Here is a 23264-nt window from a genome sequence, read left to right as displayed (position 1 = left end):
AAAGGAGATTTCATAATGCAGAAGGTGCAATCTCAAAATCATGATAAAAGCAACTAAAGCAGCAAAAGCTGGTCATTATACAAAGGTAGGGTTAAAAATACGTCTTAAACCATATACTCTATTATATCAGTAAACAAGTTCCAACCGTCTCTTAGCGTCTAATGGAATTCAGCTGTGCTAAAGGTGAAAGAGATCTTACTTGGAAATCCTCTTTTTGTCACGTCTCTGATCACACGTTGTCTCCATTCCTTTGAAAGCCAAGGTGTTAGTGGCGCTCTGCAGTGAACATGAACAGTAAAGGAGGCAGTAATTTTAGGAGTGTGGAGGAGAGAATTTGTCCTTGCAGCTCTCACTGTTCTCACACTTCTTGTCAATCCTTGAAAAAAGGTAGTGTGACTGTTCGTTTGTTTGTGCCGGAAAGTTCAAACCGAGGCATTTCACCCCTTCACGACTGTCCAAACATCAGCCCAGAAGTGGCTATACTGAAGCCTGTAAGAACAGTGATGAACCACTCACCTCCATCATCCTTGAGAAGTCTGTAAATACAGACTTGAACTTTCCAAAGGTCCTGTCCAAGCCACAGCGGTCGCAAGTGGGTCATGCTAATATATAGGGCAACAGCTGAAGTTTCCATAATTGTCAGTGTAACTAAATTGATTTTGAGGGTGTAGTTGGTGTGGTCATTTTCCTAGTGGTGCTGCAAAATTGCATTAAAAAAAGGCTGCGGTTAAGTGGTTAATCATATCAAACTCCCATCCAACTCAGCAAAGTCCACTGAAAATAAGCAAATCACAAAGAAGCTTTTCCTGAAAAGATTTTAAAAAATGGAGTTAAAGCTGAGCACCGCCAAAGGACACTGAACAGCTTTAAGAGGAACTAAAAAAGAAATGTGTCTGCATAGTGCAGCGTATTTCAGACAGACTTTAATATGTACCTCATAACTGCACTAAATATGCAAAGAACAATTAGTGCTGGTCTTATTATTTATATTTGCTTTTTTCTTGGTGGATTTTTTTGGCTGTTATTACGTCAGAGCAGTGGAGAATGGACAGGAAAGCTGAGAGACAGCACGGGAAGACATGCAATAAATTTACTTCATTAGTGATGATCAGATGTTATTGTCTTTTTGTAAAGATGTAAAGATTTCATTAGGGATCGGTGAGCCCCCTCCTCATGGCTGGGTGTGAAATACTTTTAATACTTTTAATTTTTATTTTTAAACAGATGCACACAGGTTATCCTTCTGCATCTGTGCTGCGACGCATAGCAGTAAACCAGTCTAACCACCAGCTCCTCACACAAAAGTGCTCTGGCAGGACCTGTTTGGATCACATTGTAACACATCAGGCACCTCTGGTGTAAATGCGCTACCCTTTTAACAGGGATGATGGAAAAGTGATAATGCTTTAACCCGAATTACGTTTTTTTTTCCTCCCTACACCTAACCCAGTAGGTGAGTGAAAACAAAACTGAACCATTAGTGAAACTGCACTACTTATTATGACAAGTAACATTAATTTTAATGATCCAATGGCTTTTATGGGAATAGCAAACCTACTATGGTTTTGTTGTGTGGCTGTGTTGTGTTCCTGTCACTCCTCCTGTCTTTAGGGCTATCTACACAGGAAGCGACAGCAGCAGCATGGTCACCAGAGACCATATGAAGTCAATGATTTTTGGCAACTTCAAATGATAACAGATGACATAACCACTGACGATGAAAAATGAGCGGGTCCTGAGCTAAAATTTGTTTATTTGCAGCTGACTCTACTCAGTAGTTATGAATGAAAGTGTTTAAGCTGAGCAGATCGCCTGCACCACACAGCCACAGCTCTGGGCAGAACAGTGTGTTATCAGTTGCTTAACCTTCTAGATGAAGGAGCGATTAACTTATTGATGTAACCCTTTCTATCGATCAGTTTTGTTGCAGTGTTTCTTTTCTTTTTCTTTTTCTTTTTAAAAAAATGGTAATAGTGGCTTAATAATGGCTATCTTTAGTTAAACTGGTAACAAAATCCATTTTCTGGTATGAAGTTTGCCCCCCTATCCCCTTGGGGAGGAGACAAAGGCTTTCAGTTTAGGGATAAAATGCTGAAACTTTACCTCTCAAGTTCACTTAAGTTCCTGAAGATCGATAGGTAAGTAAAGTTTAACACAGGTAGGGACCAGTGAACTTCCCTGGCACTGTAACAGTAGCCATCTAAATAATGTGTATAGATATATAGTACTTATTAAATCCAGCCTCAGGGGTCACAAGCTAGTGTACTTATAGTGCCAGTCCCGAGGAAGAGCACCTGGTAGAAAATCTGTGCCAAATTAAATGAAATCCATTTGTTTTGAAGATGTTGTTCTGTCTTGGGAAATAAGAGAGAAGCTGTAAAAGCAGGTACCCCATATACATAGTATTTATTAATTTTGTTATGCATTGTTGACTCTTGTGAAGCACTTTCTGATTATTTATATAGCACCTTTCAAGATATACAAAGTTTTACTTGCATATTAACTATTTACGTAGGGTTTTTTTTTTTAGAAAGCTAAGAATCCAAACTACTAAATATAGTGTAATTAACTCTCAGTGTGTCATGTAAAATCACTGGTTATTAAAACATCTTAAAATAAAACAACCAGCCTTTAAGCAGCAGCTTTAATGTAGAATCAGTGGATGTTTGTGCTTTTAGGTGAGCAAAAAATCAAATGAGACTGTCTTCACAGTGAGCCAGCAGACGGATTAAATTTTTTCCAAAAATGTGATAAAATATAAATTGAATGCATTTTAGCAGCAAAAATAAAGCAATCTAATAAAATGTTCTCAAGTCTTTGAAACAACACTTTTGCTTCTTTTTTTAAAGTGACTCTGAGATTGTATTGAGTCATCTCATCCCACTGCAGTTATCTGCACTCCAGATAACCAAATGAAGCTAAGTTACTTCAGCACACGTAGTTATTTGAGTCAAATTGCTCTTCTTTGATTGATAGAAGTGCAGAAGTTTCCTCCTAGACTCTGCTGATTCATCAGCAAAGTTTATCCCATCAGCACTGAGCTCAGAGTAAAGTTTTGGAACAAAATAATGTTCACATTTCAAAACTGGAAGCGCTCCTAATTGTCATTTTTGCTCTGAAGAAGAATGATATAAAGACAGCTGGCTGCGGCTAATAAAATTAACAGATACCGAAGCTCATTTCAGCAATGCAAAAGAGTCTATTTATGAGCTGAAGATGACTCCATTTCCACAGCTCATAATCAGTGTTAATTCCTCCTCCTATCATCATCTCATTAATAATGCAAAGAAAGCTCTGATGATGATGATGATCATCATCATCATCATTATGGCATCAGATGCTCAGCTAGTATCTGAGAAGAACAATATCGACCGCCTGGGCATTACAATCAGTTTTATTGCTTCTACAAATCCAGTCAGAGTTACAAACTTCAGCCACTGAGAAGATGACTGTGCAGTGCTGGAAAAATGTCTTTTTCTCCCTGACTGAAACATTTCACTTTTTGTTTATCCGAAAGCTGCAGTCAGCTGTAACCTGTAGGTTAAGATTAAGATTTTACATTTACAATAAATGTTGCATTTTAATGAAGTTCTGGATTTCTACGCTGTTTATAGCCTGTGGTCTTGAATGCTAATTTTTTTTAAGTTAAAATGGTTACAGAGGTATCTCCTTCTAAACCATGGAACACTAAACCACTATAAAACTGTAGGGATGGGGATCAAACTGCCATGAAATTGTGACATGCTTTTTTTTCTGAAAAATTCAGAATGCAAAGCATGCCATCGTGTTGGACTCATAATAGTAAGGTTTTGCACACCTGAGTCACATACAAGCCTTTATTCTTCCATGTCTTCTGTTTAGAGTTGGAAATAAGACTGTTATATGCTGGAAACCCCTCTACTCTAAAGCTGCGTCCATATTAGAAGTGATTTGCTCGTTGGGTGATTTGCTTGGAAGCTGGCAGCTGGCCCCTTGCAGACCTTCCAGGCCCTGTGTCATGGCTCCTCAGTGTCCTTCCCCATCTCCCTTATCCCTGTGCCAGTTTGTGAAATGGCAGACTCTCCTTCCTGGTGGGATCAGATAGGCATTTCCCTCGCCTGCTTCTGTCAACTGGGGCCAGCACACCTGTTTTCCATCTTCAATTACCTGCATAGAAGGACCAGCTCTTCATCCTCTCTTATTGCCAGATAGAGCATACTGCGTGGAAACCAGTCTAGCTTCAGGAAAACTTTCTTGTAGTTAATCTCTTAGTGAAATTACCTCTTCCTCTCCATCTGCCTATATCCCCCCCCAGTGTTCCAGCCTCCATTCCTTCAGTCAAGCAAACAAACACCCGCTGTGGAAAACCTGTGTGGAGGAAAACCCACCTGCCTGCCTGCTCTCACGCTACCTCCCCTTGTTTGAAAATACTTTCCTTCTTTAATGAAAGTTAGAGGCTAGACACTCTGGTTGAATGGATAACCCTCTAACATATTTACTGGTTAACATATTAACAGGTCATATGCCAGTCAACAGAGTCCTGCTCTCTCATTGATAGTCGCTTCAGTTGCTCAAGGGGAAAAGTTTATCTCAGTACACGCCTGTTTCTTGTCACCAGCAGTTTTTTCAACCATAGTTACTTAAAGTTGTTGAATGTTATTGACTTTCTGCGGTCTCTTGTCACCACATCGCACCAAATCCATGCTGGAAATAGCAGTGACATCATGACCAGAGACCACAGAAAGTCAATGACACTGTGCAACTTTCAGCAAGCAAGGATGAAACAACCACTGGCAGCGTGAAGTGGGCAAAATAAACTCTTCCCAACATCCAGGTGGATTGAAACAACCACCAATGAGAGTGTGAGATACATGTGATTGGCCCATGACCTAATAGTAAAAACATTGGATGGTTACCTAAGCAACTAGAGCCTGGCATGTCCATAAGTGACTAATCATCAGCTCTTCAATATGTCACTCTCTCTTCACCCCCAACTGGTTGCAGCAGATGGCCCCGCCCCTCCCTGAGCCTGGTTCTGCTGGAGGTTTCTTCCTGTTAAAAGGGAGTTTTTCCTTCCCACTGTTGCCAAGTGCTTGTTCAAAGCAGAGATTGTTTGATTATTGGGATTTTCTCTGTATCATTGTAGGGTCTCGACCTTGAGTTTAACCTAGGCAATCACAGCCTGGAATATCCACAAGTGACTAGAAATCAGCTTCTAGTCACTTGTGGATGCAGTTTTAGACCTATAATTAGAGTCTGTGCTAGAATTGTAAATAATAAATTATGAGCAGCCTATCCCTGTTTTAATATCTCATAATAACACTCAAAGATATAAAAAAGTTTAAGGCGATGAATTCACATTAATGGAGCAGAACTTTGCTTTTCATCTGTTTGGAACTACTTCGAATCGGTGAGTCATCAGTTAGTCTAATAACGTTTCATTAGTCTGGGCCATTTATCTGTAAACAAATACTTTTTATTTGCGGTTGTTTTTCAAGAATTGCATTAAGTGAAGTCTTTGAATGCTTCCTCCATTTCTGCAGCTGTGAGATGCTTACCTTTTCTTCATCGGCTGATCAGGGCTCATTAAGGGATAATACACTGTGGGAGCCTCTTTCTGAGAGAAAGCTGTTAGTATGCATGTGTGCATTGTTTGTGTCTTTATGAATTCCTGCTAGGCAGAATACACTTAGGGTTAGGCTAATGAGCCTGGCGTATGTGGGGGAGGCTCATCACCTTGGTGAAAAAATCAGTAAAAAGACAGAGAGGAAAAAACACAGCAACTCCCAAACACTTGTTTACTGACGTGAGCCGCTTCCAGTGTCGCTGCTAAGAATCATTACTTTCATTGTGAAGATCAAGGTGTGTAAATGTAACTCATTCGTACGTTTCTAATCACAAGTTTCGTGATTGTTGCATATCAGGTGTGCATCCATTGACTAAATGAATAGGCATTAGCCTGGCAATAAGCATTAGCATCCGGATTCATTTCATTAGCATTTTCCTATTAAAATGTGTGTATCTGTGAATGCAGTGGAAAAATGCATAAACAGGCTCTCCTCTATGTGGTGGAAAAATCACTTGGATTCTTTCCTTAAATACAAGTACCAAAATTGTAGTTTAAAATAATACTTCAGTAAAACAAGACAAGCATTAAGTCCGCAGCTGAAACTACTTGTTTTTCAGAAAAATGGCTCAGGGATTCATGTCTTCCACTACACTCAATCCTTATTTTATTAGGTACAACCTGGTAGTAGAATTGACTTTTTGCCTTCAATACTGCCTTAATTCTTCATTGCATAGATTTGTAAAGGTCCTCGAAGCATTCCTCAGAGATTTTGGTCCATGCTGAAATGATGGTATCAGGCAGTTGGTGCGGATTTCTGGGTACCCGGTATCACTTTCATGATTCCTGTAATTATTTCGTTCCACCAAATCACAATAGTGCTCTGCTGGATTTAGATCTGGTGAATATAGAGGCCTTTTGAGTACAGCCAGCTCGCTGTGTTCAAGAAACCAGCCTGGGATTATATAAGCATTGTGACATGGGGCATTATCTGGCTGAAAGTAGCTCTTACAACATGGTCGTAAAGGACTGCAGTTTAAATGATACTAGATTGGTACTAAGGGACACAAAGTGTGCCAGGAGAAAAACATCCTCCCCAGCAGCAGCAGCAGCTGCCTGAGTTGTTGATACAAGGCAGGAAGCTTTTGTGTTTTTTCTTGCCAAATTTTGACCCTACCATCTGAGTGCTGGAGCCGAAATCGAGACTCATCAGAGACCAAGAAATGCTTTTCCAGTTTTCTATTGTACAGTCTTGATGAGCCTGCAACCACTGTAGCCCCATTTTCTTCTTTGTAGCTGATTGGACACATGTTGTAGTCTTATGCTGCTTTATGCTGGCTATAGTAAGTGTTATATGTGTACCTGTTTTCTTTTTATCAGCCTAAACCAGTCTAACCATTCTCCTCTGACCTCTTCATCATCCATTTATTGTTACCAAGAGAACTGCCACTAACTAAGAGATATTTTTGTTTTTGTTTTTCCCTTTTCTGGACATTCATCTGTAGACCGATAGTTAAGGTGAAAATAAGATCACATATCATCACTTTCCTAAATGCTTAAATCACATTCAAAGTCACATAAATTGTGTTTCTTCCCAACTCTGATGCTTCTAACAACATCGGCCTGCCTTCTGTCGAATGAGAAGCAGTCAAACAGGTGAATGTGATAAAAGCCAGTGAATGGTTGATACACTACTGAAAGTCCTGTCAAAGGTCCTTTACTATTATGTGAAGTATTTACATTTGATTTGAACTTTATTTACATTAAACCATCTGGCAGTTTAAAAGGGAAAGTCAGTCACATTTTCATCCCACTTTGCTGTAGATTTTAACATAATTTTGAGAAGAAGAAGGTGAGAATTAATGTGAGTCTTCATCTGCTCCTGGTATTTCGCTACAAGGTGCACTGAGATAAACAGCTGGTGGTGCTTATCTTCCAGACGGATGTTATTGCCGCTCAAATGCAGGTGTGGAAAATATGGTGTTTCTGCTTGATTCATTCATTAATTTGAGAAATAGTTCCCCATTGGACCACTCAGATCAGGTGGGAGGTTTTTATGTTGAGTATGTGTCACAGCAACTTTCCCATCTCACCCAAGACTTTTTGAGGGTATTTACTGATACTGACTGATGGTCTATTGGCAGGTAAGCTGACTTTACTCTGTTGCTCAAGAAACACAAGTTCTGCAAAGGCTAAATGTTCAAAGATGACACGGTTTTTTGTTTTTTTAATTGAAGATTCAATTCATTTTACGACCCGTCTAGGGGCCAGGCCATAACACGAGTGAAGCACTCGCTCCCCCCCAAGACCCAATCAATGACAGGAAACAAATCCGTTCGTTACAAGGTGATTTATTTACAATGTGATAAAAGAGGAACAACAAAACGGGGGTGTCAACACTTCGGGGTGAGCCAAGGCCAAAATAATAAACAAAACGAAGCTAAACTGATTCCCACACACCTAACCTTACCAAAATAAGAGCCAAAACTAAAGACAGAGTCTGACCTCCTTAACTGACTCAAAACAGGAGAAAACGGGTGATCAAAAGGAACAGCAGCTCACCCCTACCCACTCCACATCCTCAACTGTGACAAAGTGACTGTAGCCAGCGGCTGACACAGACATACTGCTTGGACGTTGGGAGAAAAGTGAGAACCAGCCTTCATTTGATGGGCGGGCCCTCCAGCTGGAACCAGTCACTCTGGAGCTGTATATCCACGCACCAAGGTATTGCCCCGATTTTTAATAACTATTCCCAGAATTTCCCTTAAGTTTTCAGTGTTTTGAGCACAAATTAACTGATGGATGGAAAAGCAAGCTTAAAAAGACTGAAGGTCTTTGCACTGGTCTATAGCATGAGCACAGTGGTGCGTCGTAGCAAGAAGGTTCCTGTTTCAAATTCCTGACTTGGGCCTTTCACTATAGAGTTTACATGTTCCCCCTGTGTTTTCCTCTGGTAACTTCCTTCCAAAGACTAAAGGCCACTTGGCAACCAACAAACGGAGAAATGGAGACCATTTGCTTTAAAGTAAAATTGGCACCCTTTGAATCCTGCTACTATGAAGCCCTCCACTTCCAGTTTGCACTTTTTCAAGTTTCACTGTGAAGTTGGATAGTATTTGCAGGTATTTGCAGACATTTCTTTATGCAAGCTATGAGCAACTGCAGCAATCTGCTTGTGACCAAAGCAATCACAAAGAATTAGATTTGTTTCACCGTGCAACAGCCAGCCACCACCTGCCAGCATGGCGGTTAATTGGTGACTGTAATTTGGCTGTGGATGTAAGGCAGTTGAAGTGCTCGATGTGTATAGAATACAGGACTGTATGAATGAGCGATTAAGATGTGAGTTGTGGTCCAAAGCGCTTTGAGTGGTTAGTAAGATGAGAAAAGCATTGTATATATACATATATATGCAAGTACTTTTTCTTAAATAAAAACCTTCTTCAGCTTTTAAGTAGTGACACATGTCAAAGACTGTATTTTTCCTCTGAAACATAGTGGAGTGTCATAGCATAGGATGGAAATTTTCAATAAAAGTACATGAAACCTGTACTTGAGTTCAATATTTGAGTAAATCTAACAGACACAGTGATGCACAAAGCACAGAGAGATTGAAAGACACACTCACGTGTCCTGCTTGCCAATATGAAATCTGTCTTCCCAGGAGAGTCTTCCTGCCTGACAAGTGTAGTCACTGGCAGCTGGTGTTTTATACACACACATCCACACGCGCACACACACCCCTTTTGGTTACTGTCTCTCATTATCCTCTGTTCCACCACATAATGGACACACTCCAAATAGAATATTTAGTACAGAAAATGTTTTCACAGGGAAGCGGAGCTTTTGCCCACATACGGCTTGCAGTATTGCCGATGTATTATTGATGTCTTCTTTTTGTTTTTCTCGGGCTTGTCGTTATATTGCTACAACACAACAATAATTGCTCCTATGGGATTTAGCTTGACGTGATTTATTTTTTTGCACTCCAAGATTAACAGCCCGTCTCCAGTCTGGAAGAAGTTGTTTTTGGTTTCTGTAAAAATTGCCAGTTTGCCCTTGCTCACAACAAACTTGTCATCTCAAGTTTGACAGTTAGCAGTTCGTCTGAATGCCGTATTCAGATTTCCTCCCGCCGTCCCTGCCCATGCATATATTCGGTTCCACGCTAAGATTATGCTGCACCTTTTTATCTTCCAGTTTCATTTTCAACTCTCTGTATCTTGTGCAGAAAAGGGACTTTTGCAGTGGAGGGGCAGACGTGACGGGAAAGCGAAACAGCGGCTTACAACTTGCGCTCAGACGTCTCCTCCGAGTCATTACTCTCACCAGACTTCTCTTAACAAGATCATCTTCTCGTTATTGATTCAGCCCATTGTTTACCACACTGCGCTGGGCAATAACCATGCCTATCACTCTCAACAAACTGATCTGAGAGGATTATGGGAACATATCAGCACACCACATCAATAAATGGTAGGATGATCACGGCAACCGTGAGCTCACTCGCAAATGTGAAATCTTCTCGATCTTAGAATTAAACTCTGCTGTCTGGAGGCATTCAGAGAGGGAAATCCTGCAGATGTTTTAATGATGTTTGCGAGGCTGCTGCTTTCTCTCGCATAATGACCCTTTCAGATATCATAATTTCGATAACGGTCTGAAGCAAGTGAGTGTGCATTTCTAACTTTTCCTCATCAAAGCAGGCCCCTGAAATCCCTGCCTTTTTCTCTGAAGGAGCTGCCCTACATTTCTTGGTCTCCAAAGTGCTTCTTTCTCTGACAGCCACTCCTTTTTCTTGCTCCTCTTTTTCATCTATCAGATTGCCTTTCATTTTCTTCCCCTCCTCGGCCCGCCTCTGTCTGTCACAGCAACCCCTTTCTCTCTATCTCCTTTTTCGCCTTCCTCCAGTCTTTCTGCCTCCCTCGCTCTTCCTAATGTCCCTCTGTCATTTCCCCTTGGCTTTTTCCTCCTTTATCTTCTCCGCATGCCACCTCCTGGTGCAATTTTGGAGCAAAAAGGGGGCGCAGGAGAGATTCTCTGACCTGGTAAATTGCACCTCATCTTTTGTATTCATGCCAAAGCAATCTCTCCTACAGGGGTGTATTGGTGTGGTCCTCATAGCAGTATCTCTCTCCTCTTCCATTTGGGTGGAGGGTAAAGGGACAGGCAATGGCTGCATCATTGTACAGTCTGTACCAGCGGCAAACAGGCTGATATGGAGCCAATTAAGTAAAAAGAGTGTGTGTTGTAACAAGGTGCAACCCGACAGCCTTCACACTCCAGCTCGCTGTTCGGGTCCAGTCTTTCCAGCTCACGGCAGGAAGAGGCGTTTATTGTCTTTTCCAGGTCACCCACACTGGACAAGGTGAGGAGCAGGAAGAGGAGGAGGTTTAGGTATTATCGGGGAGAAAAGAACAAGGCAGAAGCAAGGTGCAGCTTTGTTCTCTTCACCTTTTTATGCAGGTGGTGAAGAAAGTTGAGGTTTAATGACACAGAGTCCTGCCTGCGGGGCTGTACAAAAGCTGCAGAGGTGTTTGGGATACAAGGGCATTTTTTGATTGGGGAGGCAGAGAAGTGAGTACAGCCAGAAAAAACGTGTGGGTGGGAGCAATAATAGCATCACCTGTAAAGCAGAACTCACTCCAGTGTAGCAACACTGTGGTTACGGTTTCTGGTTCAACTTTGAGGTAACTTTTGAGGATGGGGTTTATTTGTTTGCAAATCATAATTTGCAACACGAGAACATCGCAAAACCTTAAATTTGTACAACTCCACACAATGCAGCGAGTAACTATTATTTTTTCTGCCTTATCATCATTGTAATGAAAGCCTTTGCAAAGCAATCACAGCATTTAAAAAGAGGCACCTTTCTGCTGGATTAGTTTGCAGCATTAACACTTTAATTCTACTTTTCAGTTTGTGGTCACTGAGAAGGAAAAGTTTACTTTGCGGAGTTGAAAAATCTTTGCTCATGCCATCATAAAACACTTTGCAATGTTTTGGCATGTGATAATTCCTCAAAGTAATGGATCTATTTCTCAAATGTATTTCTCTGCCCCAATCATATTTCATTGTCTCACTAGAAACAACACGCCCACACTAATGCAGTTTTTTAATGCAGCATTGTTAGACGTCCTATTTTGAAGCAGGGAACGCTGACTACTTCACATAAAACATAAATATTGCAGCTTGGCAAAAACTAGACTGGACAGGCATGAAATTTTGAGTATTAAGGGTTTGTTGTAGGTAGTGTAATGCTTTTCTGAGGATTCATCAGTTATTGCATGACCCCAGAAGGGAACTGTTTTCGTTCTCCTAGCTGAGATCATCTTGAAAATACCTTTGAAACACATTTCATAATGCAGGAAAACTACAATTGTGCTATTTTCCATTTTGAGGAAAGCTCTAAACCTAAGCAATATTCAATTGTGTGATTCAATCATCAAAAAAGTGTAACATTTTTGTGGAGCAGACCCTTCACAAAAAGGAATTCATAGTTTTCCTCCAGGATGAAATTTAAATCATTGTAGCATCGTAAAGACCTGTCATCTGTCTGTTGCTACTCTCTCTAGATACCTCACTGCTGATAAAATAGTGACTTGTAACTTGTGAGAGACACCATTTCAGTTCTTAACTGCTTTATCCGACCGCATGAGTTGACTACCAATTTATCTGTAGCCTTTTTGACACATGATCTCCGGACAACATCGAGAAAAACGGTCTCAGATGTAGGAAAAGAAAGGAAATGGCTTCAGATGTGTGTCACTACTGGAAACACCAATTTGGTTCAGGTCTGAGTGTTTCCTGGGTAGAGCGTGCAGTTGGCAGCAGACACGACGCCCACTCTCTTGCCTTTGCTTGAGCTGTTCTCACATACATGCTATTGTGAGCTAGCTTGTTAGAAGGTTTAATATCTGATCTGACTGTATCGGACATTTGCATTCTCACATGCACCTCTGTCAGGTCACATCCAGACAAGCTCGTGTGTGTATGGCAGCTCTAATGCACACTCACGATTAGATGAAAGTTCACCTTCTTTTAGTTTTAATGTTTAATGTGTCAGGATATAAAAATCATCAAAAATCATTTGCTTAAAATTAGGAAAATAAACCCTAACCTTCAGATGAACTACTAAACATGACATATTACATCGTGTCATTATTTATTTATGAAAAAATGAACCAAGATGCAGAAACAGGGTGTGAAAAATTCAGCACACTCATGACTCAGTCGCTTTTAGAACCACCTTTAGCTGCAATTAATTTTCTGTATGATTTTATCAGCCTCTCACTTCATTGTGAAGGAACTTGGCCTAATCTTCTTATAACATTGCTTCTGTTCGCTGAGATTTGCAGGCATTCTTTTATCCACAGGCCCCTTAAGGTCCTGTCACAGCATTTCATTCAGGTTGAGGTCTGGACAGAAACATTGCAACATCCTGATACTTTCCTTTTTTTAGCTATTCTGTTGTACACTACTAAAAAAAATAAGATCTCAAATCAGAACTCAGTGGGAAAAATAATAATACTGGGCGACATCTGTTCTGATGGACTGGGTGATGGGTAGAAATGAAAGGATGGCCCCAGATGCTTGCATGCCTGTTAAACAGTGTTGGGGCATGCTCCTAGGTGACGGATGGTGTCCTGGAGAATCTCCTCCCAGATCTGGAGCAGGGCATCACTGAGCTCCTGGACAGTCTGACGTGCAAGTTGGCAGAGTTAGATGGACCGACACATAATGTCCCAGAGGTGTTCTTTGGATTCAGAGCAGGCGAGCATGGGGGGCCCTGCCTGGAACTGACTGCATACTCTTGCCACATAATGTCTCATTAAAAAATGGTCTTTTAATTTTTTGATCAGAGAGGATTTGCTGCTGTAGATATTTTCCTGTTGCGTTACCTTGTTTCAGTCGAGCTTTAGTCTCACATTTGAATCTAGAATACTTTGCTATACAGAGGACTTCTTGGTTGGCTCAATGACAGCAAGGTGTTCAGGTCCCATAGCTGCAAAACAAGCCCAAATCACCCCTTCACCACTCCGGCTGACACTTTGTATGAGGTGTTTGTGCTGATAGACTGTCTTTACCTTTAGCCAAATGGGCATTATGGCCAGACTTCTTCACTTTGGGTTCACAGTTTTTTTTCAGTGACTCTAAGCATTACACAGTCTGACCTTGAGGTGAATTTGTTTGGATCTGCACTCCAGGAAAGACTGATGACTGTCTTGAATGTTTTCCCACTTGTGAATAATCGTTCTCACTGTAGAATGACGGACTTCAAACTGTGTGGAAATTGCCTTATAACCTTTCCCAGATTGATGGGCAGCAACAATTGCTTCTTTAAGATCACTGTTGATGTCTTTGCTCCTTGGCATTTTGTTACCGCACATCTAAATGCAATAGAGTTGTTCAACACTTGCAGATGATCAATTAATTAAGTGCATTTCATTAGCAGTATCTGGCTGCTACTTACCCTTTTAATTCCTGTGGAATCAGTGAGGGTACAGTTAGTTTCCCACATGCTGCTTTTGAATTTTGGCTTATTTTTTGTTAAATTAATAATAACATAGTGGAATGTGTCATGTTTTGCAGTTCATCTTATGCTGTATTTACCTCATTTTAAGAGCTACAGAGGACCATTTTATTTTTTTTATGTCCTGATAAATTTAAACCTTAAAACTGGCAGAAGGGTGTCTTTTCTTTTTACTATGAATGTATAATTTTAATGTTTCTGTCTAACCCACTATTTCTTCAAAATTCAGGATACACTGGTGCTCTGTCATCTGCCATCTTTACAAATTTGAAACAGCGCAAGGTTCTGTTTTCACTTGTTGGTCTATTGAGCTGTGGGTTCAGTAGCTCAATTTGTGAATCTGAAGTATTTTCGTTCCTGAATTTGATTTTTAGAAAGCAGCTGCTGCTGTTTAAAAGTGCTGCTGTTGGTGTTTGCGTGACTTAGAATGATGTCCTCTAAATTGTTGCATCCCTTTCCTACAGCCGTACGCGTTTACGGTTACTTTGATCGCAAACACACACGTTAAATCTCTGCTCTGTAGACACTGTAAGTGTTGAATGCCACCCCGCCCATCCCAACACATACACACACCACACAGTAAAGGGCTCTCTTTACACTACTGCATGCTTTGAAGATCAGAGCTCCGCCACCAGTGCCTTCTATTCTTCAAACACTCTCGATGATATCAGCTTTCATTTCAACTAGTGCTCCTCTAACAAGATCATCAGCCACGTCACTTATCCAAAAAAAAACAACACTCTCAGCCTCCATCAGTGAATTTTCATTACTCTCTTTTTAGGTCAGATGTTGGGTTTTTTTTTTTCCTGGAGTAGATAATTGCCCTCCATCAAAGGCGTCTTCTTTTAAGATCAACACTGAAAACTCTGCCCTAATTAAGACTAGAGCATCAGAGCCACAGGAGCTGTCAACCTGGAGTATGACTGCTGACCGCCGGATTCCCTAATTGCTCCTGTTTCGTTATCCACTCTCTCCTCCTCTTCCTCCTCCTCTCGTCTTCATTAGTCCTCGGCTAACTTCCCACCTCGGCTCTCCCTAATGACTGGTCAAACGTGCAATCCAGACAAACAGCTCCAAACAAGCCCTCCTACATCGACTGTGCCCTGCAGCTCTCAACCTGCTGGAGTGTCTCTTTTTTCCCCGTGTATGTGTGTCAGCGCACATCAGCACAATAGAAGCAGGTTTGATTTTTTTTTTTTCTTCCCCCTCTGAATACACAGCCTTTACCGACATAACTGAATTCGTTGTTTTCCACTCTGCCGTTGCCTGCAGCTGTTGAGATTTTACTCTAATTGGTAACTGCAGCCGTACCGCCCCTCTAGTCCGCTCCTCCTTTGCTCCTACAGCCTCTAATTGGTGTTTTGTTTCTCTGTTCGCTTATGCTCCGTTCACTCACTCTTTTATGCTCACCATCCCTATTTAAAATGTAAAAAAAAGGTTTATTTATCCTCCCAGTTTCTCCTTCCATTTCTGCCCTCATCGGTTTCTCCTTCTAATCATCCCATATCATAAATTGCACATTTTGGTGCTCGCAGCAGGAACAAGCTTTGAAATGAAGCAAATTTTAGGGCATTTTTCTTGTCGGTTATCAGATTTATTTATTTATTTTAGGCCTTTTTCATGGGCTATTTTAATGAATGATAAAATTATGTATTATCATTTGTTGTATACACTGGATTGATCCCAGTGAGATTTATTATTTCTTTAGCCCAGAACAACGGACCTCAGATGGCTTTTTCTATTTGTTTTGCTTGGAAGATTATTTGTAATGGTTTGTTTCTGCTGCATATTTAGCCATGGCTGCACAGATTCCAGTGTCCTTTTAGCTTTTGGTCTCATAACTATTTTACCATCTAGTGAAAGATTTTTTTTCTTCAGTGTTTCACTTGCTTTGACTGTAATTGGACTGGGTTTTATATAGTGCTTTTCTTTTCTACTTTGATTTCCCTAGTCTAGCTATCATTCACATACATTCAGTAATTATACAGGCTACACACATACATGCAATAGGTCTAGAATGCCTGCCTGGTTCTGTTGGAGGTTTCTTCCTGCTAAAAGGGAGTTTTTTCCTCCTGTTGCTAAAGCATTTGTTTATAGGGGGTGACATAATTGTTGGTGTTTTCTCTCTGTATTATTGTAGGGTCTTTGCCTTACAATATATAGCACCTTGTGGTGACACTTGTTGCCAAGCATACTTTGATATGCAGATTGAAGCAGCCAGGTATTGAGCCCCACCTCCCTACAGCATCGTTACCAGACCAGTGTTTCACTTTCTCAATTATATGAGCAAAACCCCTAGCAGGTCTTATTACTTTAATTGGTAACCGTTAGTTAAAATGTAAAAAAAGAAATGTGCTATTCATAAGCAATGTTGGCAAAATCATTGTCAGAGCCTTATGATACTAGTGTTAGCAGAGCTTCTATACAGAGGACTTGATTTCCTATTAATTCTATTACTTCCTATTCATTTCCTATTAATCCAGTTTCCTATTATTCCTGTTTTATTGGAATTGGCTTCAGTTCACCGGGAAACCCAGGAGGTAGTTCTCAATGAGAATGGAGCTAAATGGCTAAAATAATTATTTTCCCACTCACAGCAAAATATTTATTTTAGCTTATTCAGCAATATTACTCATTAATTATCAGAACTGCAATAAAACAGTTGAGACTTGTATTTGTTTTTCTTTCAGAAATGTGCTGACATTCTGCCAATTTGTGCTGATTAAAATTACAGCAGGACACTCGGTGGCTGGCCCTCTCTAAACAATAACTATAACAATACATTAGGAGCATGCAGTATATTCCAGCTGGCTGTGGTGACCGGTAATGTGAAATCAGTTTTTATGACCTACAGTTGTGTTTTAAAGTGACTGAATGTGTGCTTGTGATGTCACTTATGGATGGGTCAATAGTTGGCTCCCTGGTGCTCTGTAAATGAAGCTTTCTATGATGTATCTAACTATGTTTTCTCGTTGTAACCTAAACCAGTATTAGTTTTGGAATAAATGTGAAACTGGCAAAATTCAGTATGTGTACCAGCTACACACCGTCTACCTTCAAATGCTGACTTTCTTGATCCTCAGGCGTAAAAACACACATATATGTTGCTTGAGGAATGCTTATGTGGGTCGGTAGGACGAAAGCAAGTGCTATGATTCTTTAGGTGGTAGACTTCCTGGGTTTGCATGGCCAAAATAATCACATGCACAGATAAATATTTCGCATCTGATGGGGGCAGGACCAAATTATAGCTTCAGACAGCTGGTTTTGCTTCTACTGGCTCTGTAACGCCTTCCTTAATGTCTGTAATGTCTTTAAATTTTGCACAGCTACAGGCTGTGTCTCTCTCACCCCTGTGACACTACAGTATAAAATATGACCCATCAGTCATTAATGAGCCATGGAAGACAGAAGTCACTTTCACAGCCTACATTAGCAGGATGGCATGCAAAAAAAAGAGATTTAAATTGACGTCATAATTTCCCCTTCGGCTCTTTTCTAAGAAGGCCTCGTGAGCATTTTTGCCTCAAGCTAATATTAAGGTCTGACTGTTGTAGAACGCTTTCCTCTGAGGAGGCTATAGAAAACAAAGGGATCTTTGACAAGCCTAAAGGTCAGCCTGGAGGAGGCTAAAAAGGCTCTGCTCTGTTGTAGCATCTCTGGGCAATACCAGACAGCCAGACAGCATCCCGCTGGGCTGGATGATTGCTGCCTCTCATTGCTCACATTTACCGGCCATATCTTCCATTTCGCATCCTTGAAGTCCCCGCATCCTCGCTAAGCACTCGCTCACCCCCCAACCCCCTTCCCATCGCATTCATGCACATGAAATCAATAACAACACTTGAATGCTATTTCTCCGCTCTGAGAGGGAATGGCATACGTCAGGCGTAATGGTTCAGTGCAGTGTAAGTATTCCTCAAGGGACAGAGCTGAGCAGGGGAATGGTGGAAGGGAGTCGGGTGAGGAATTAAAGCTGATTTCATGCCCCCTTAAGACCCATGTGAGTTTTAACCACCAATTATTGCCTGTGTTACCCATGGGCAGCCAGGGGCTGTGAGTGCTGACCACGAAGCCAATCAGGGTAGCTGCACTGCACAGTCTTTTTCAACTACAATCACACCGTAATCATAAGTGATTATATGAGTTCACCACGGCTTGTATTCCTCTTTCCGTTTAATTATACTCTCTTATATATACTTTGCAAATGCCACTCAATAATGCCAGCCTTCTGACTCACACACAAGATCAAAAGAACATTAATATGACAAGAAATATATTTTGAATGGCAAACATCATGTTTATTCAGTTCAACACCAGACTGTAATGGCCCCAAATACCCACCCAGCTATCACGTTTCCTTCTTCTCGCCTCCCCAGGTGGTCTGGAGCTGAACTGCTTCTCTCTTTCATCACCTCCACCATCCCTCAAAGTTAATCCCCCACCCAGCTCTGACAGCCATGTTTTCTTCGGGTCAGGTAGTCAGGCGGGTTGTGTGGTGTGGAGGTACTGATGGCTCCGGCAGCCCCGTGAAGGACAGGCTCGGTGGAAGCGGAGTTTTCAGATGCAGACAGAATGAGGAAACAGAGGAGGGCGGCCTCCTCGCTCTGGGTTGTCGCTCTGGCAGGTTGAGCACAGATCAGACAGTGACTGGCTGTTGTCTGTGTGCATGTTGTTGTTTTTGTTCCTTTAGTAGGACACTGTGGATGGATGGGCTTAAAAAAAACAGGGCAGGTTCACGGCGAGTCCCACAAGTGGGACAAGGTTATCCTTCATCTCTCTGAGAAAAACCTTACTATAAAATAAAAATTTAAAAAAACTTTTATATGTGAGATGATTTTAAATGGAAGTTATTTATGCTGGAATAGTTTTATTCTTTTTTATGGGTTGTTTTAGATTTAAACTTTCACCAAAAAAAATTAGAATCTGTTTTGCAAAAATAACCATTACTAAATAATAAATAGTTATTTGCAAACCTTGAGTTTCCTTGAAATAATACATAGATAAAATTCCTTATTGTTGCTTAAAAAATCCAAACAAGCTCTCAGGATGTCATGAAGGTTTAATATAAGAGAGGTTGAGCTCTCAACTTCTCTGTTATGTCCTCTTCTGCAGACATCATCACCTGCAGGGCTTAATTTGTCCCAGATCCGGCTAGAATAGGAGCTGGAGCCTCCCAGACTGGAACCGGCACTTATTTCACTGGATCCAGCACCTCACTTGTCACTAATGAAATCTACCTGGAGAGAACTGGTAAAATGTCAAACAGACAATCAGATTTCTTCAAACCACTAGATTGGCTTGATTCTCAGCAGGCCAAAGTCATTTTGGCAGTTCAGGCAGCATGGCTATAATTGCCAGCACGGTCCTCTTTCAAGGGCATCAAATATTGCAGTTTTGCCAAAGCTGCTGGCGTCTCAGAGATATGCGCAAGGTGTCCTTTGGCTTCGATACCTTGCCAGTATTTGACACCCTGAGGATGAGGACAGGTTCTAATAGCTGCAGCCCAGCAGGTAGCAAAAGCAGTGCTGCAGAGAGGGAATGACAGGAAAGTGAAGGTCAACTAGAGGGAGCTGCAAACTGTAAACAGCTGCTCATTGTGAAAGTTGAGACTATTAAATGTAAATAATAATAATTTGTTTGCTGATTTTTTTTTCTTGTGTAAGTGTCTGAAAAGTTTTAGGAAAATCCCTGATCTATTAGTATTTGCTGGTGTATTCCAAAACTCCAGGTTCAGTTCAATTTATTATTATTTAAATGGCTCCAAACAAACAACATTCACCTCAAGGTGCTTTGTACTGTAAAGCCCCGACAATATAAAAGAAAAAAACAAAGCCAACAGTCATACGATGCTCTATGCACCAGGCGATGATGTGAAGAAAAAAACTCCTTTTGTAAAAGGAAGAGACCTCTGGCAGAACCAGGCTCAGTGAGAGGCAGTCATCTGCTCTGACTGGTTGGGTAGAGTGAGGGGAAAGAGGAGAGAAGAAAGAGAGGATAGGGAGAGACAACAAAACACAGACTGTGTGAGAGATGAGATCAAATTTAACAACGTGCAGCCGCGGTGTATAAACACCTGGGGAGTGAAAAGAGGTGAGTGGAAAAGAAATGCAGAGGGTATCGCAGGAAGACCCCCAGCAGCCTGAGCCTATAGCAGGATAAGTAAGGGATGCTTCAGGGTCAACTGATTCCAGCCCTAACTATATGCTTTATCAAAAAGGAAAGTTTTAAGTCTAATCTTAAGAGTAGAGAGAGTGTCTGTCTCCCAAAGCCAGAACTGCTTCCGCAGGAGAGCAGGCTGGTAGCTGAAGGCTCTGCCTCTCATTCTACTTTTGGAAACTCAAGGAGCCACAAGTAAACCTACAGACTGAGGTGGTTCCTTTAAAGGCTTATTAGAGAACTGATGTAAGTGAAACAACAAAAAAGCATCGGCAGGTCATGTTCAGCTATGCAGACGAACATTTTAGACTTTTCATAAATCTTTCTTTGTGTGTGAAATGCTGCCTTTTTAAATAAAATTGTATGAGATGTTAAGAGGCCCCAGATACACACTGCTTTTGAGTAACAGTCAGGAGCCAAGAGTTTAGTGTTTACCAGTGTTTTGCAGTTTGTAAAATTATTGTACTCCCAGCCACCACCAAAGCAAAGCCACTGACAGATGAAGTGAATAACATTACAATTTTCTGCTGGTAAAGCTTTACTGCTGGTATGTAAATGTTGCTTTGACACACAACACCTACTCAAACATAAAGGCCAAGAAGCCCCTCCCTCCCATGCCCACTGGACTGAAAGGATTTGTTACCAGCGCTACAAACCACTGGAAATCGCCATGCCTCCCAGAGGTGCCTCGGTTATATTGAGTATCAGTCAGCTGGTTTGATTGTAATAGCTGATTGGTGAATGACTACTGGGTTAAAAGTAGACTATTTTCCTTTAAATTGTGCTGGAGGAGAATATGAAGTACCATTGAAATTGGATAAAATTACCTTTCACTCCCTAAAGAACTGCACAGTTTGTCGTATACCTACCGCAGAACGACTCCTCCCAGCCTTTATATCAAATCACCCTTTTATAAAGAAACTGTGGCTCAGTGGAATAGTTTTTTTTATTCTGCTGAATTATCTCAAAAATAAAAAGCTTCCTGGAAAAATCAGAAAAGCTTTTAATTAGAGCAGCTAGACTGTTTTATGGTACAGCAGAAAATACTTTGTCTGATTCTTTCCCTTCATCTGTGTCTTTTTCCCACTGCTGGTAAGACAAAACATAATCAGGATTGGGAAATTCACTGAGTTGCATTATTGATCACAGCTTTGATCAGGTGTTGTAACCAGAGACTGATAAAAGTAAGAAAAACTCTTAACACTCAGAGTTTAAATGTAGCATATCTTTTAATTATGTTCAAAGGTATTTTGTTCAGTAAGGAGGAACAAAGGCAGCGATTTCAAAGACATAAATGATAGATGTGTCTTGAATTATAAACCATTTGTTGCATGAATCTTTAAATGGAGTTCGAATTTCAGGGGGGTTTCGAGGATAAATTGGATGTGAAAGATATTTTCGGTTCTTTGGAGTCAGCGGGCGCTCGCGTCCCATCTCGAGGTAAACCACAGTTTACCTGGACTTTATCGCCTCAACCCAGAACCACCATATTGGATGGGTCACGTAATTCCGGCTGGAATGGAGAACCTCGTCCAAAGCATGCAGCTTATTTCTTAGTAATAGCCTGACCGAGCTCCCCAAAGAGGCCAATTCTGGCCAGCAAGGCCCACTTAAATGCTCCGTGAGACAGAGGAGGAGAGAATAAGGTCTGTGGAGCCACTTAAAAGCCCCTGGGTAAAAATGGGATTTCTGACCTGCTCCGCTGGTGTCGCAGCTCTTCAGCCAGATTAGCTGTCAAAGCTCTGCCAGGTGGGAGAGGAAGGGCCAGGGGAAGACGGGAGGAACTGATGGATGCTGGTGCTGTTCTTGGTGATGATGTAGACCACCAGGACCTCATTAGCTCAACATTTCATCAAACACGGTGGCACCAGCGTGGCTCTCTGTGCCTCCATCTATCTCTCTCTTGGCCCTGTCTCTCTCCCTCCTTTACATATCCTTGATTTCCGTACCCCTTCTGTGGTCCTCTTTTCGTTCTTGCCTCTTTTCCATCTTTCTGTCACCCTCCCTTTTTTTTTCTCCCTGCACCTTAAGGTCTCATTAAACAGATGAGCCCGCTCCGCCACTAATCTGCCACTAAGTCAAAGTCGGCAGATGACGACGATAATGGCACATCTTCCTCCACCCCCGCTCCACCCCCACACATATTGGGCTATTATCATTTGTTCTTGTTAATGCCAAGAAAATGTAAATTTGTTATGGCTATAAGAGTGTAAATAACTACCACACGTATCAGCTGGGGTGATATTTCAGGGCACATTAGAGGGCTCTGCAGGGCTGGTTTGCATATCATTGATTTTCAGTGCAGTGGTGTGTGTCTGTGTATGTGTGGCAGCGTGGGGGGGAATCACAGACATGCCCACACATACATGCAAAGCACATGTGCAGCAGCTTCATGCATACCAACAACATGCAGAGCAGCTTTACATATATAAATAGGGCTATGCAAATGATTTATGTGCATGCCGTAGTGAAAAAGAGGTCACGCTTACATCAGGGGGCAGTGGTGTCGTATGTTTTTAGCCATAGACACAGATGTAATTTAAAATAAACAAAAGATCTATTCATTTGCTATTCATTAATTATTTATTTTCCTTATTCTCTGTCATATACTGTTACGGGGATGCATATTACTCTAACACATGGCCAAAGTTTCAAATAATAAAGCCAGTTTTGACACCCTTCGTCATCCTTCCTTTATCAGAATAAAGCTGGCGTAAAGGGAGGGCAAGGGAGCTTGTTTATTTTATGCTGCACCATGGCTCAGCATAAAGTAAAATAAAAAAAAAATTGCTTCTAACTGTGAATTTTGAAAAGCAGCAGAATACAAGCCTGGAAATGAACATAATTTAATGAATTTAATTTAATAATAGAGCAAAAGAAAAAAGGAGCTCTGCCGTGGCAGCTCATATATGGACAGGAGCAAGAAGAAAAACACTCCAACTAGAAATGAATTCAAATAAATATGTTCATGTTGTAAATACCCTCATGTTCATCAGGCAAAAGCAGTATTTGTGCTATCTTTAC

The 23264-nt window shown here is 41.1% G+C and overlaps 1 protein-coding gene across 1 annotated transcript in view; it reads left to right on the top strand.

The window, feature by feature from the left end:
- st6galnac5a (ST6 (alpha-N-acetyl-neuraminyl-2,3-beta-galactosyl-1,3)-N-acetylgalactosaminide alpha-2,6-sialyltransferase 5a) overlaps positions 1-23264 on the top strand; it is a 66251-nt gene that overhangs the window by 13042 nt on the left and 29945 nt on the right. The window lies entirely within an intron of this gene.

This window comes from Oreochromis niloticus, linkage group LG18 (genome assembly GCF_001858045.2).
Source record: "Oreochromis niloticus isolate F11D_XX linkage group LG18, O_niloticus_UMD_NMBU, whole genome shotgun sequence".
Taxonomy (NCBI): Eukaryota; Metazoa; Chordata; class Actinopteri; order Cichliformes; family Cichlidae; genus Oreochromis; species Oreochromis niloticus.
Note: the sequence above shows the minus strand (reverse complement) of the source record. Positions and strands in the feature narration are given on the sequence as shown.